The 16288-nt window shown below is 38.7% G+C and overlaps 2 long non-coding RNA genes across 4 annotated transcripts; both read left to right on the top strand.

The window, feature by feature from the left end:
• The first annotated feature begins 1289 nt into the window (after positions 1 to 1289).
• Positions 1290 to 6345, top strand: LOC147492985 (uncharacterized). The gene is made up of 3 exons (XR_015200053.1): positions 1290 to 1814; positions 1903 to 3578; positions 6076 to 6345. It is a non-coding gene; the product is annotated as an uncharacterized LOC147492985 (long non-coding RNA).
• Positions 6346 to 11814: 5469 nt separating this feature from the next.
• LOC147492984 (uncharacterized) lies at positions 11815 to 14825 on the top strand. Of its 3 annotated transcripts, XR_015200050.1 has the most exons (5): positions 11815 to 12159; positions 12253 to 12612; positions 12859 to 13160; positions 14192 to 14264; positions 14603 to 14825. It is a non-coding gene; the product is annotated as an uncharacterized LOC147492984 (long non-coding RNA). The 3 variants fall into 3 exon arrangements; XR_015200052.1 differs by having other exon boundaries at positions 11815 to 12612; positions 14065 to 14264; XR_015200051.1 differs by having other exon boundaries at positions 11884 to 12612; positions 14566 to 14825.
• Positions 14826 to 16288: the final 1463 nt, after the last annotated feature.

Genomic DNA, 16288 nt, shown 5'->3' with positions numbered 1-16288 from the left:
TGTACTACAATTGTTAGTTAGCATTGCACGTATTCGTTATCTAATATATATACATGTAATATATCAAGCACGTACACGTTCATGTGTATTAGTTAATATAGACAGTGCATAAGTTAATTCATAGTATACGACTATACGTATAGACGTAGACACGTAAATATTATTATTAATATTTATAATACACATATTTAATGTAATATTATAAAATATGCATTTAATAACACACATTCACTATTATGCTAAATGTTATATATATTTAGTATAATTTTACACCTAACAAATATAAACTATATATAATACTATATATAATAATAATGTTTGGGTTTGTTTTTATTTAGTGTAATATAATACTAAATTCTATATATCAAAATCAAACTAATCGGTTCCGGTTTCGATTCGGGTACCCATCGGTTTTTTACTATTTGGTTCTAACGGATTCGGTTCTTGAAGACCCACTTTAAATGGGTATAACATTTTAAGACCCAGACCCGCTATAAATGGTTTCGATTCTGGTTCGGGTTCGGATAATTGGGTAACCATGCACACCCCTAGTTAAAACTTTGGGGGGAATGTTTTCTTTCTCGCGCTCATCTCTCACCCCTTTCAATAACAAAAATAAAAATGAAGAGATAAGCACAGAGAAAACCACCACTGTCGCTGCCGCACCGCCACCGCCACCGCTTCCAGTGTTGCCAACTGGGGTAAGTCGTCCTTTTCTCCTTCATTTTCTTCATCTTATTTTCTTCTTCCTTTGTAACAATAAGGGTTTTGGTTGGGGTGTTACATACACAATCAATTGCTCCATCTACTGAAGGAAGCTTCTTCTTTGGCCTGCAATTAAAAGAGGATTCACTAAATAAAACATTACCTAGTAGACGTGAGTTGATGTTATACACAAATAGATTCTGGGAGTCTTCCTGATTGCATGGTAAGTACATGGAGTCTGCAAAAAAGGTACTTGGGAGTCTTCCTGATTGCATAATGGGACTCCTATGACCAAGACTTTTACACAGTCAAAATGCTCCCATAATTTGGTTGAGGGTTTTAGTGTTTCCATTTTTCGAAAAAAAAAAGGAATTAGCTTTTGGGTTTGTGTGGACATAAGATTATTAGGGTGTATGTTACCAATATATAAGTATAAATTGTCAACCATGGCAAAAGGTTGCATCTTTATATGATATATTTATTTTATCTTAATGTTCTGATCATGTTGGCTTCAAATAGGGAACCCAAATAGCAAGTCTGTTAACTTTTCACTTTGATTTCAAGTTAACAGTTTATTTAATTAACAAAGTTTTGTGTATTGAATCATATCACTTTGGGTTTTGAATTATGTACTAAAGCTTTGTTCTTGAAGTGTGTTTTTAGAATCTGAAAATGGGTGTTTCTTTCAAATAATTATGGGTTACTTGTGTTGGTGCTTAGATCTAGTCAATTGTTATTGTTGGTCTTCTCGCTCCAAAATTGATTAAGCTTGATGAAGTCCTCATTTAGATACATGATGGAATGTATAATAGAATGGAATTTTCTTTTTATGTTATCGTTTGTCCTTTTAATAATTTCTCATTTATGGTGGTACTCGCAATTGTGTGGATTTTCTTTTTCAGGTGGTAGGCTTCATTGTACTAACTTAACCCCTTTTTGAGCTCCGTCGACGCAAACTAAATCTTTGTGTTACTGGTCCCAAGCCCAGATAAAGAGAGGCGAGGGGGAGGTGATGAAGTGAGAGCAACCTCATTTGTCCCTTGAAGCACAGGAGTATGTTAATTTAGTTCCTGAGTTAAATAAAATAGTGCCTGCAATTCAAGTGTTTGGTAAGTTATTGCATGTAGTTGTGTTCCTTTGATAGTTATCTATCTTTCTCTTCCAACGAACACTGAATCTCTTGCTATTTTCTTGAAGGTGAGAATTGTTCATAGCCTCAGAGGTCGAGTTTTCGGGGGGCTCTTCTTGGTATAGGTGATGGCACGTTCTTCTCCCTTACAAAGCAATTTTGTTATGCATATTATGTTTCCACAGTTTTGTGACTTATAATTTCTAATTTACTAATGACGCAGTAAGCTTTGTCAGACTGGGATTTATAAAGTTCAAAAGCATGGGTTCAAAAGCATGGCTGGCAACCAAATGCAACCAATCCGTGATATGATGTGGAGATGGAAATTTTCTGCATGCTAAGATTGCACTTTTTCGAGCCATAATGGTTTTCTTACTTTATTATGCTGATACACAAACCATGGGGCTATTGTAGGTTTTCAAAAGATACCAAGTTCATAGTATTTGTGGTAACTCATGCACCCAAACAGATTATAAGTAAGAAAAATCCCACATTCTATTCTCTTTAACTGGAACATGTAAAGAGAAACAAATGCAAGACAAGAAATTTGGTCATGGAGATGAAGCTAAAGGGTATGATGTTGTTGTTATTGGGTCGGGATATGGTGGTTCTGTTGCAGCCCGTTGAATGTCGATGGCAGGGATTAATGTCTGTTTGATGGAGAAAGGTCGCAAATGAGAAGCCCTGGACCTCCTAACCAATAGTATAAAGATGATGTCCGCAATAAAGATAGATAGCCAGAAATGGGGATTCAGTTTTGGCCCTAAAGATACTTTAATTCTGGTTAGTTTCAACTTCTTTTTCATAGAGTTGAGTTTCTTAAATTATTATAACAACAACTGGTGGTCCATATATTTTCTGATTCTGGGAGAATCTTGCGACTCCTTTTGGTTGTTGAATATCTGAAGGAGATATATTTGTTAAAAGGAGGTTACAACATACAGTCTCTTATGAATGAGGGAGTAATAGAGCTTGAGGGGAATGAAGAAGAAAAGGACTGTTAAACTGCATGGGGAATCAAGTATCTTTTCTCATAAGAAAATGTCTACTTACTTTGTGAGCTGGATCCATCTTTTCTGTTGGGCCTAAGCTGTGGTATCATACCATTTACCAACCATGACAATGCTAGGAGGGCTCTCTACCAAGAGAAGCACTCCCAGCAAGTAATTGGCCGGTTTCTCCACCACAAACCCAAAAATTAGAGTTGATATTTTGTCTCATTAGCTGTACTATCCCCAAAGACCTCTTTCTCGAATAGTGATTTCTGATTGTCTTGGAAAACATGAGTATCCCCTAGGGAAAAATGTTCATCCAATGTGTGAAATCTACAATGGATAGAATGCCATTGTTGCTGTAAACATTCACCAGGGGTACAGTCAAGAAGATTCCGTAGTCATGAATAGAGCTTCGTAAGAGCATGGCATGTTCCGAATAGAGCACATCCATTGTTACAAGGTCGAGGTTAAGAACAAAGAGATACGTACTTGAAACTAAACGGATGAAGTCAAAGGAGACTTTGGAAAAATGCCTAGCAAAATTGGACGTGTTGAAAGCATTGACGAGGATCCCCTTTATAGGTGGGAACTTGCAGGGTGGTGTTATATATATAGTCATTGACAAATGTGCAGACTTTGGGGCAGATCACAGCATCAAATTGAATCACACTGAAAGAGGGAAAGTGCAAAAAGTTAACTTGTCAATAAATGGTGAAGGGACAAATTTCGCGGCTTTTTCTCTCCAACAGGTATATCCCCTATTTCCTCCTCTGTTTCTCATACTTGATTGCTCGATTGTGATAATTTTCGAATCAGTTTCTAATACTATTGATGGATGTCAAAATGTTTGTTGTCTGTATTCTTCATAGCGAAGTTTCCATGCATACACGTGTTTAAAAAATATATGTTTATATTTAAATCATATTTACTCAGATACGCGTGTTGGTGTCCGACACAGTGAGCTATATGAAGTATAGGACATGGGGACTCAAGTAATTGAAAAGAATATAATTGTCAAAATGTTTGTTGTCTGTATTCTTTTTAGCGAAGTTTCCATGTGAGATACACGTGTTTAAAAAATATATGTTTATATCTAGATGTTTATACACATGTTTGCGTCTGACAAGGATACGGAATGTCCGGCACAGAGAGCTATATGAAGTATAGGACATGGGGACACAAGTAATTAAAAAGAATATTATTGTTATTACACAAGTGACAACTGATTCTTGAGGGTTAAGACCTTACAAAGCATCTAGAACTTTTAGTTTGAACTTTTAGTCAATTTTTGTTTCACATCTAGATTTTTACATTCTGCTTTTAGGTCTGTAACCTTATATTCATCCTCCCAAACTTTTTTTTTTTATAAAGTTCTATCTGCACTATGCTAGTTGTGAAGAATCTACCTTCATTGAAATTTGATGCTTATAAATATTTTGTCAAGCTTTGAATGTGATTGTTTTGGATTTGACATTCCTGTTAAATAATGTTATTTGATATAACGTCTTTCATAAATGGAAGGAACGTAGTCTGATGTTTTTTCAATGGTTTTGCTTCACATGCCCCCAAAAAGCATTTCTCTGAGCTCAATTACATGCATTAACAAACTTAACTATAAATGACTAGGTCCTTTCCTTATGAGCGTAGCGGTCTTTGATATTATATATATATATATATATATTTGTTGTTAGATTTTTATTTATCAACCTATCCGCCCGATATATATATATATATATATATATATATATATATATATATATATATATATATATATATATGGGGATAGGTTGACGATCAAAATCTAACAACAACCTTACAATCACCCAATCTAAATTAGAAATCAAAGGCCCAAATATTGCCTTAACTAAATAGAACAGGGGTATTTTGGTAAATTATTTTCTTTCTCTCCCAATTTTCATTTCTATTTTACGATCAAAACCCTTACCTTCTCGCTCTCTCTCTCTCTCCAAAAACCGAAAATTTCCATTTTAACTATCAAAAATCAAAATCAAACCGAACCCAAAACAAACGCCTCTCCTCCAACAAACTATTCTATTTCACGTACCCAAATTTGAATCTATTTTCGATTTTCAGCATCCAAATTTGAAGAACCCATTTTCGATTTGTGGACCACATCTTCAAATCCTTGTGTGCACACCCATTTTCATGCAAGAACTAGACCCCTTTCACAACTTCTCTCAAAATCGTACAAACCTCAATTTCCGTTAACCCAGAGTTCAACTTTGATGCAAGATTGCTGAGAGACCCACAGTTCATTAGGGGCATAACTACCCAATAGTTATCTTCAGTTATTTTGATATGTAGATGAGGAAGAATGTTGGGGTGTGGTGGTAGGTCTTCAATCGAGTAGAAAGTTGAAGCAGTTTGGCTTAGGTCAAGAATCTTGATAGCAAGGTCAGCAGCGTTTTAGTCTTTTAATTTGGCTTGGTGTACTTTCGATGTCACATTGCCACAACTGAGTTTCTTTTCAATGATGTACGAAGTTCGTAACCTGGGATCAAAGTTGTTTGCCATGGCTGGCTTTCAAGTTTCAAGAAAGTGTGGTGACGTAGAAAAATCAAGAAACAGGAGTATGAACATTCAGTGTTCATACTCCTAGTGGACTATGAACACTGAATGTTCATAGTCCAACAAGAGTATGAACCTTCAGTGTTCCTAGTGTATGAATGTTCATAGTCTAACAAGAGTATGAACATTCAGTGTTCATACACTATGAACATTCAGTCCAACAAGAGTATGAACATTCAGTGTTCATACACTATGAACATTCAGTCCAACAAGAGTATGAACATTCAGTGTTCATAGTCCACTAGGATGTTCATATTCTTGTGGACTATGAACACTAGAATGTTCATATTCTTGTTTTGGGTTCCGGTTGATTTTGATTTTTGATAGTTAAAATGGAAATTTTCGGTTTTTGGAGAGAGAGAGAGCGAGAAGGTAAGGGTTTTGATCGTAAAATAGAAATCAAAATTGGGAGAGAATGAAAATAATTTACCAAAATACCCCGGTTCTATTTAGTTAAGGCAATATTTGGGCCTTTGATTTCTAATTTAGATTGGGTGATCCAACGGTGAATTTCGACTGTAAGGTTGCTGTTAGATTTTCGGCTGTCAACCTATATATATATATATATTTTGTTTATTAATAGATTTGTTGTGAGATGCATCTTGGTATTTTTTTAACCAAGCAATTGACATAATTACTTGCATTGATGTCATACAGCCATACAGGTTTACAAAATGCAAAATTATACAAGCAGAGGGTGACTTGTGAACAGTTTACAGGTTCAAAACATCCTTCAATGTCTATTAGCTCAAACCTTCAGGCTCTAAACTCATATCTTCACAGACCTCTTCAAGTCTGTCAAGGAATCCCTTTCTAGAAGTGTCTCGAAAGACCGAGGCATCCAATCGCAACACATTTGATGACAATGATGCAGCCTCAAATTCTCTCCATAACTCTTTCTTCAAAGTCTTTTCTCCAGGCTGATTACCTATATTTGTTCTACTTTCAGGTTCATTCTAGATAGGAGTGCTATCAGTAAATGCTATACTTGTAATTCCAGGTTCTTGAACAAAAGTTTGCTTAGCTAACTGATCCCCCCGAACATCCTTGTGTTGGGTTGTTGGAACTGTCGAGCTTTGCTCCGGTGTCCGTTCACCACTCTCGTTACAAACTCGATGAAGAGGGCGACAGCGCTTTCGTCCAAAACCTTGATGTCCGAAGAAGAAGAGAGCGGCTTCAAGCTCACCCTAAAGGCGGACTCGCTTCATGCTCGATGAAGAGGGCGCAAGGCTCACCTATAAAGCCATCGAAATTGCCCCAAGCCCATTTTACTTCCCCTTTGTCTATGTACACCTATATAAAGGAAATAGATTAGGGTTTTGAAGTACAACTTTGAGAGATTCATTTCTAGGGTATTGTGGGAGCTCTATTGAGCTAGGGTTTGAGTGAGGCCTCTTCTTATTGATTCTTGATCTCTTGTAAACTCTCCAATCTTTGTTATAAAGGAAACTCGGCTCTTGTGTGTGGATGTAGGTAACATTTACCGAACCACCTAAATCTTTGTGTCTCTTTGCGTATTTACTTCCATTATTATTGTTGCTATGAATTGTGATGATACAGTAGTGGTTTTGCTTGGTTGAGGTTGTTGTGATAACTACCAAAGTCTTGGGTGGGTGATTTCCTTGGTGTGATCTCCAAGTTGAAATCATTTGGGATAGAAAGTAGCTAGATTGAGGTGTGACCTTCTAGTGAAATCTCCCAACAAGTGGTATCAGAGCACGGTTTTGAATCAGTGGAACAAGGTGTGTGAGGAAAGTTTCCACCTTTGGCACAGAGAGAGCTAGGTGTTTGAAGAAATTCCTCTGAGAGAGTCTCCACCGTTGCGTTGGTTCAAGTGGAAGTCATGACGACCGAAAAGGAAAGCTACAAGATAGAGAAGTTTGACGGAACAAACTTCGGCTATTGGAAGATGCAAATTGAGGATGTTCTCTATCAAAAGGATTTGATGGAAACATTGATATGTGAGAAGCCCGATGAGATTCCGCAAGATAAATGGGATTTGCAAGATAGAAAGGCCTTGGCCACAATCCGATTGAGTCTTTCGGTAGCCTTCAATATCAAAGGCCCGAAGAAGGCGAAGTCTCTCATGGAGGCACTTTACGATGTATGAACAACCCTCGGCCGCAAAACAAAGTCTATTTGATCACCAAGCTATTTAGTATGAAAATGTTGGAGGGACCTCCTTCAAGGATCACCTAAATGAATTCAACCAAACTAAGGACCAATTGGAGTCGGTTGAGATTACATTTAGTGATGAGGTGCTAGCTTTGGCGATACTTGGACAATTGCCTCCAAGTTGGAATCTCGACTATGGCGGCTATTAGTGGCTCTGCTTGAGGAATGACCAAGTTGAAGTTTGAGCATGTTGTTAGTATGGTACTAACCGAAAATCGAGACAGATTGTCCGTCATCTTGGGATCAACTTCGTGGCCCGGCATTGAAAGAATCGAAAAGTAGGGAAGAAAGTCAAACAGAGTCGTTAAGAAAAAGTGGAGGGGAGATCGAAATCTCAAGCCTCCCAATTGCAAAAGCGTTGAACACAAACCTCGAGACATAAGTGAAGTGGTGTGCTATAATTGTGGTAGGCGCCACTATAGCCCCATTACCCGGCACCAAGAAACAACAACAACATTAATAAGAACAAGAAAAGAATCAAGAAGCTAATGTTGTTGAGATGGTAGATGACGCTTTGATATGTTCGATGGAGCACAAGAAGGAGTCTTGGGTACTTGATTCCGGCCATCTTTCCATGCTACCTCACATCGAGTTCCTTGAGAACTACACCGAAGGTGACCTTTGAACGGTCTTTCTGGTGATGACCAACCTTGACATTGTCGGCAAAGGGTGATGTGCATATCAAGATGAATGGCTCGTCATGGTTATTGAGGGGCGTCGGACATGTTCGGTTGAGGAAGAATTTGATTTCTGTGGGGCAATTGGCAAGTGAAGGATTTGTTACAGTCTTTACCGGTGATACTTGGAAGGTCTCAAAGGGTTCATTGATTGTTGCAAATGGTAAGAAAGATGGTACTCTCTACATGACTGCACATGGTTGTGAGTCGATTGCCGTGGCACATGGCAAAGAGGATCCGAATGTTTGGCACCGCAGACTTGGTCACATGAGTGAGAAAGGAATGAAAATCCTCCACTCTTCTGGTAAACTCCCAAAGTTACAGTTGACTGAAATTGACTTCTGTGAGAACTGTGTATTTGGAAAGCAGAAGCGGGTGAGTTTTCAGAGAATGGGTCAGACTCCGAAAGCTAGAAGGCTTGAGTTGATACATACATGTCCGGGGCCGGCTAATGTCTCTTCACTTGGCGGAAAGTCATATTTTGTGACTTTCATTGATGACCATACTAGGAAAGTGTGGGTCTATTTCTTGAGACACAAAGTCGGGAAGTATTTGAAGTGTTCAAGACTTGGAAGGCCATTGTTGAGAATGAGACAAGCTTGAAAGTAAAGAAGTCGAGATCCGACAACGGTGGAGAGTATGAGGATTCAGGTTTTTAAGAAATCTTGTCTTGACAATGGCATCAAGATGGAAAAGACTTTGCCGGGGACACCTCAACAGAATGGGGTTGCTTGAGAGCGGATGAATAGAACAACTAGGTGTATCGCGTGAACATTCACAGGCAGAAAGTGTTAGCAATGGCGGCTTTACGTCAATAAGGACCATCGGTGCCTTTGGATTTTAAGATTCCAGGAAGTGTGGGCCCGGGAAGGATGTGAACCTTTCCCATTTGAAGGTGTTTGGTTGTGTGTCCTATGTTCACATTAGTGACCAAGCTAGAAGCAAGCTTGATGCTAAGTCACTAAAGTGCACCTTCATTATTGGCTATGGCGGTGATGATTTTGGGTATCGCTTTTGGGATGATCAAAATCGGAAAATCATTAAATAGTAGAGATGTTGTGTTTAATGAGAAGGTGATGTACAAGGACAGAGATGAAGCCAAACCAAGGAATCGGGTACGAGAGCGGCGCGGTATGTTGAGTTGGAAGACTTTTCGATGTAAGTCGTGGTATAGTGGGAGCCCCGGTTGAGTAGTGACTTAATGAGGATACTACACCACCGAACCATCTCCACCTCGTGGCCCCAAAGCCACATGTACCGAAGTTCGAGATATCCGCCCTCCACCTATGTGAATTACTTGCTACTTTATCGATGGTGGCGAGCCCCAATGCTATGATGAAGCATTAGAGGTGAATGCAAGCAAAGTGGGAGCTTGCTATGCAAGATGAGATGAAGTCCCTCATCTCTTGTGGCGCGTGGGAGTTAGCCAAACTACCCATGGGCAAGAAGGCTCTGACGAACAAATGGGTGTTTAGAGTCAAAGAGGAACATGATGGTTCCCGAGATACAAGGCAAGGCTAGTAGTCAAGGGTTTTCAGCAGAAAAGCGGGCATTGACTTCACGGAGATATTCTCCCCGAAATACTATTCGGTCGGTGTTGAAAGTATTGTTGCAGGTTTTGTATCTTGGCGGTTGGATGTTAAAACCGCCTTCCTCCATGGTGACCTAGTTGAGGAAATTTATATGCAGAACCGGAGGGTTTCATCAAGAAGGGTAAAGAGAATATGGTATCTCAGTTCGAGAAAAGAGCTTGTATGGTTTGAAACAAGCCCCCTAGCGCATTGTGCAGGAAGTTTGATAACTTCATGCAAGGAAATGGCTACTATAAGTGCAATCAGCGACCATTGTTGCTACTTCAAGAGGTTCGACTCCGGCTACATCATCCCGTTGCTATATGTTGATGATATGTTAGTAGCGAGTTACGATATGTCGAAATTGGGAGATTGAAAGAGAAGTTAGCAAGTGAGTTCTCTATGAAGGATTTGGGTGCAAATAAAAAGATTCTAGGGATGAGGATCGAAGAGATAAAGCAGAAAGGTATTCGGAGTTGTCTCGGTTCATGGGTAGTCTTGAAAACCGGTTTGCACACCTTTGAAATTCCACTTCAAGTTGTCCAAGGAACACTTCCCAAGCAGGAAAGAAACTTCATGGCTAAGGTACCATACCTGCCATTGGAAGTCTTATGTATGCCATGGTTTGCACATATAGCCCAGCGAAAGGGGAGTCGGTAGATTTATGTCTAATCTGGCAAGCAACATTGGGAAGCAAGTGGATATTGATATCCGAAGGTACTCTGAGAAATGCCTATGTTATGGAAGGGTGTTGTGAACCTGCAAGGGGTATGTGGATGCATTTTGGGAGAAGTTCAAAAGCACTCTTTACAATGGGTCTACTTAGCGATGAGTTGGATTTCTCGATTCTTCAAAGATTGTTGCTTTGTTCACCACGTAGCGGTATGTGGCAATTCTGAGGCAAGCAAAGAGATGATCCGGTTCTGAGGATTGATGGAAGAGCTTGGGATGAAGCAAGAGAGAAAGTGTGTTACAAATGCTATACATCTTGCCAAAAATTCCGCCTTTCATTCTAGGACCAAACACATTGGTCTCCTCGTATCATTTTATCCGATCTACGTTAGAGGATGAGGTTTTAAGCGGCTTGAGAAGATCGAGGGAGTGAGAATCCGGCGGATATGTTTGACCAAGGCCGTCTTACTGAGAAGTTGAAGTTGTGTTCAACCCGGCATGATGGATGGCCGAGTGTTTCTTTAGTATATTGGATTTGGATTGAGTGGTTACAATTGAGATGTGATGTGCATGAAGAATCTCGAAGGTTCCAAGTGGGAGATTGTTGGGTTGTTGGAACCGTCGAAGCTTTGCTCGGTGTCCGCTCACCACTCTACGTTACGAACTGATGAAGAGGACCGACCGCGTCCATCTAGCCTTTCAGCGCTTCGTCAGTGTTTTCTGAAGAAGAAGATTACCTAGGCGCGGATTTGTTCATGCTCGATGAAGAGGGCGCCAAGGCAGGTTCATTCTAGCTCGATAGGCCCAAGCCCATTTTACTTCCCTTTGTCTATGTACACCTATATAAAGGAAATAGATTAGGGTTTTGAAGTACAACTTTGAGAGATTCATTTCTATAGGGTTTGAGTGAGGCCTCTTTCTTATTGATTCTTGATCTCTTGTAAACTCTCGATCTTTGTTATAAAGGAAACTTCGGCTATTGTGTGTGGATGTAGGTAACATTTACCAGAACCACCTAAATCTTTGTGTCTCTTTCGCGTAAATGAATTGTGATGATCTGATGCTTGGTTGAGGTTGTTGTGATAACTACCAAAGTCTTGGGTGGGTGATTTCCTTGGTGTGATCTCAAGTTGAAATCATTTGGGATAGAAAGTAGCTAGATTGAGGTGTGACCTTCTAGTGAAATCTCCCAACACCTTGTACATTGCAGCTGCAAAAGTTGTTGTTTGCTTGTCAAAAGTGCAATCTTCGATGGATAATTTCCCATTAGCAGCCAAACTTTTCATAGGATTTCTGTCTGGTGGCTCCATTAGAACACAAGGTTTGAGAGGTGACATACAGCAATCTGGTGGATCGATTTGTTTCCTACCCATTCTTGCCTGCTGAGGCCCAAAAAGCTCACGATACTTTAATGTAAGCCTCTCAGAGAAAAAGCTACTCAAAGGTGAACTAGTAGTTTGGCTTCCAACATGATATGGAGTTGACTTGGGAACGTATCTATCTTGCTGACAAGACTCTGAGATTGGTTCTAGCAAAACACAAGACTTTGGAGGTGACAATTTTCGGTCATAAGAAACGCAGTGTGATTCCTGTGTATAAACTTGGCTGGGGATACAAAACCATGATCTAAACTACTCTTTGACTCGGTAACAAATGATTTGCTATAGTTGTTTCGTATTGATTTCGTTTCCTTTCCTTTGAGCAAATCCTCATCAACATGATGACAAAAATTCAATGAGGGGATCTCGAGGTTAGTACTAAAAGGGGCAACTGTTGTTCTTTCGAAGACTGATCTAGACAAACCACAATGTTTGGAGGATGGTTGTTTCGATCTGGGTAATGGCGTAAGCAAAAACAGTTGCCTTCCACTTTGGATGGCACACTCAGCACACCAAGACACTAGGGGTGACAGAGACACTAATGATTCCAAATCAAAATGTACTGGGCTCTCATCAACATTTTAAGAAGTAAAGGTTTGGCTCGGCGAAAACTGTCCCAACTGAATTTCAGACTCCGCAGTTAGGCTCGGTAATGCACTTTGGAGCATTGGCATCCATGCCTTTAAAGAGGAATGCATGTTAGATAAGACATTTGTGAAGGTATTGATTTCCTTTTCTTCCCTTTTCCCTTTAACTTTCTCTGCTTGCACAACCAATTCATCAATCTATTGGATGAGATTAGAGAGATCCGAGTGAACAAGAAAGTGTTGATTTGTAATGTTGTCCTCTGACGAGATTTTGGTGCCGACGTCATTTGAGATTTCTTTCAATGGTTTTCTCGTTGATTTCAATTTGCTGCATCTTGGTATTGTTAATCCGTATTAAATGTTTTTTTCCTGGATGCAGACACCCTTCTCATTGGGGGAAATTGTGTTTTCTTTCTACGTCAGATGGAGAAAAATGTAGGCTTGTAAAGAATATGCCCATCACTGGAATTGTCTCCACAAACTTGATTCAGCCTTTGCTAGACAGTGGACATACTCTTGGAGTACGGAATGGAGAAATTGATTGATGATCTTTCTCCTTTGTCATTGAAAGGAAAGAATAAGATTTTTCTGAATGGGGAGCAGGTTGGAGTATGCAGGGATATTCTTTCACTTGTAAACGCTTTGAAAAGGAAATGTCACAGCAAGGAAGTCCCACCCCAGGTAATGTCTTTTATTGTAGCCTCTTGGCAGTATTACCCCTTCACAAGGTCTACCTTGATGTTATATGTGTTTTTTTGTAGTCACTTCTTTTGTTTGTGTGTTTATCCATACGCTTAAACCTCAGACCAACTATTTGTGTTCTTGTTCCTTTTAGATAGTGGATTCCACTAATTATGTTAAGGTACCAATTAAGTTGTACATGTTTATTAATGTCGAACCTGTTCTATGTATTTTTGTTGCCTTCTTTTGTGCGTATGTTTGAGCATGCATGAAATTTCCCTCCAATTGTTCCTCGTTTTTCTCCTTGAAGTGACCTAGTACTACTAACAATGCATACTAAATTAATGCAGTTCAATTGGCATCAGTTCATGGTTCCACGTAGGGCTGTTCAACAAAAAACCGGAACCGTTTCTTAAATTATTATAGTGCAATCATAGAAACCTAAGGCTTTGTTTCATTATCAAATAACTTGATAACTCCATTTTCAGAACATACGTTAAGTTCATAGTCAATAAGAGTATAAGACAATTAAATTTTTTGGAGTGCTAGGCATATTGTATTTGTTTTTCAAGCTGCTACTGCAATATAGTATGGCAATATAGTATGCTCCTAATGGTAATCATATATTTTGTTTATCGGTTTTATGAGAACTAAAAGGCATATACACCAAGTGAGACACACCATGCACATCTAGGTGAGTAGCAGCTTAGACTTTGGTCCTTATCTTGGTGAGTAGTAGTTTAACTTAGAAGTCTTAATCCTTATCATCTTAAAACAAGTGAGTTAGAGATACCTATCATATAATTACAAGTGTGCTAGACCAAGAACAAAATAAGAGAGCTTCTCTTAAACCTCATTATCTTATGCCTTAAACAAATGCTAATCTCTCTCCTTATTTACTTAGTGAAAACAAAAACTCATCTCTTACTTAGTAGAACCAATCAGTTGGAAGCTTGTGGGAAATCTTTTGAAGCATTTCAATGGGTTTATTATTTTATGAGGTTATGTTTGAAGTATTGTTGATCGGGCAGAAATTTTCAGCAACATTCTTGAAATATCTATCATCAATTGGCGCCGATGGGTTTCGATCGATTTCCTCACTAGGTAAGTCGTCCTCCCCTTTTAATAATCTGTCTTTCATTCTCTCCTCCTTGTTCTTCTTATGTTCTTCTCTTCCTCCCCTTTCAATATTATGTCTAGGGTTCAAAATTGATTTCGGATTTCTAATTTACAAATGTAGGTATCAAACAAGCTGAGATTTCTAAGTGTTCAATGTGTTCAAGTGTTCTTCTTATGTTTTAACCTATTACGCATATTTTATAGTTTATTAACGTCTTGTTTTTATGAATCTAACTTAGACAAAATTTTACTTACTATTATGTATCGATCCTATCTATTTTCTTAGTATTTTTTTTGGTGTCATTGCATTGGTCTGGTTGCAGGTGTCGACGACTTTTATGATTGCTACAGGAAGGACAATGTGAGAGATCAAAGAGTTTCGTTTTAGAGCTATTAGGACTAATTCTATCCATGTATTTTGTTTACAAAAGACTTAATGAGTTTATTGATTGTTATTATATTTTTGGTTATTATTTCATTGTTGAATAAAATGTAATCAAAGTTAAGACTTACGACTTATGAATGAATTATGGAGTATGTTTGGTTTAACTATTTTTTTCTCTCGCTATTGTACTTAAGTGTATGTTTCCAGGCTGTGTATAATTTGTGGGATGTATACTAGAAGCAGGTGGCCCAAGAACGATTGGGACTAGAATATTGATTTTTTTTTTTTTTTTTTTTTTTGTTTCCAAATTTAGCAACGGTTATATATCCGTTATTAATTGAAGCTTTAGTAACGGTTACGTATCCGTTAGAAATGGAAAATTGCTAACACTTTTATTTGTTGGAAATGAATTAGGAACAAAATTAACCGTTACTAATAAATTTACTAACGGTTACTAAGTGTTGCTGAAATTAATTTTAGTAACACTTAATAACTGTTAGTAAATTTTCTAACATTTTATAACCGTTATTGATATCTGTTACTAATATTTGTCACCCTTCTGTGTCAACGCAGGATAACTGTCACTAATATATTTTGTAATGGATGTATATCCGTTACAAATAAGCTGTTATGGTGTAGTGCAGGTCTCCATGGCTCCTCCCCCGAAATTTCTTCCAGAACAAGATTTTTCAAGTGCACAGTTTGCACCATTCTTCGATACCGAAATGCGTATTAGGAAGTGGGAAGGGTTGTGGTACTCTACTGAGGATTTTTACCACACTAATTTGGTGCTTGCTTTTTACTGGAAGAAGGTGGTTATGAATCGTAGGTTTTTGTGGATGTGAATGATAGTCATTGGGAGATGACTATAGTAGTGTTAGCTTAGATTATTGGCATTAAAGAAAGGGCCATTGTAGTCACCATGTAGGAATCTTAGCTTGGGGGTATAGGTCCTTTTATGACGGAGACGGTGTTGGAAGGACGTTATAATTCTGGTTCACATTGTGTTCATTAGTTGCCCCTAAGAAGAAACCAACTGGTGGTTGCTCAGTGGGTTGGAAGAAACATTATTGCCACCACGAAAGCCAGTGACGTAAATTTGAGTTGTCTCCACATTCTCTGGACCCTTCAGAACCGAAGGTATAGGTTCTGCATGCTTGAATTTTTATTAAATGAGATTATAGTAGTTGGTACAACTACCGCACCTTTCCCTGCATTGATCACAAAGATTATGTTATATTGGGGATGTGTTCCAAACTCCAGTAGGATTATGTTGAAGTTGCCTGAAAATCCACGTATTTATAGAGTGTATTCAGAGGGAGTGGAATGTGCCTGAAGTTTTGGCTGCTGAGTTAGACCCAGAGGAGGAAGATGAAGATACAGCCTGTTTTGCTGTAGGAGCCTTGGAATGTTCTACTACATATGTAGCCCATTTCTCTTTGCTTCATCGTGGCCTGTGATCTCTTCGTACCTAGTATGAGATGATTCGAACAGGCCAACGTTCTCTCAGTGAACTCTGTGAGACCATCCAGACTAGGCAAAGTACTATCATACGTAACCAATCTGCTTTTCAACAAAATTTTCATTTGCTCAGTGATAGTAAGTAGGATTTCCATGCTAACAT

Source organism: Coptis chinensis, chromosome 6 (genome assembly GCF_015680905.1).
Source record: "Coptis chinensis isolate HL-2020 chromosome 6, ASM1568090v1, whole genome shotgun sequence".
NCBI lineage: Eukaryota > Viridiplantae > Streptophyta > Magnoliopsida > Ranunculales > Ranunculaceae > Coptis > Coptis chinensis.
This window is presented reverse-complemented; position numbering and strand designations above follow the sequence as displayed.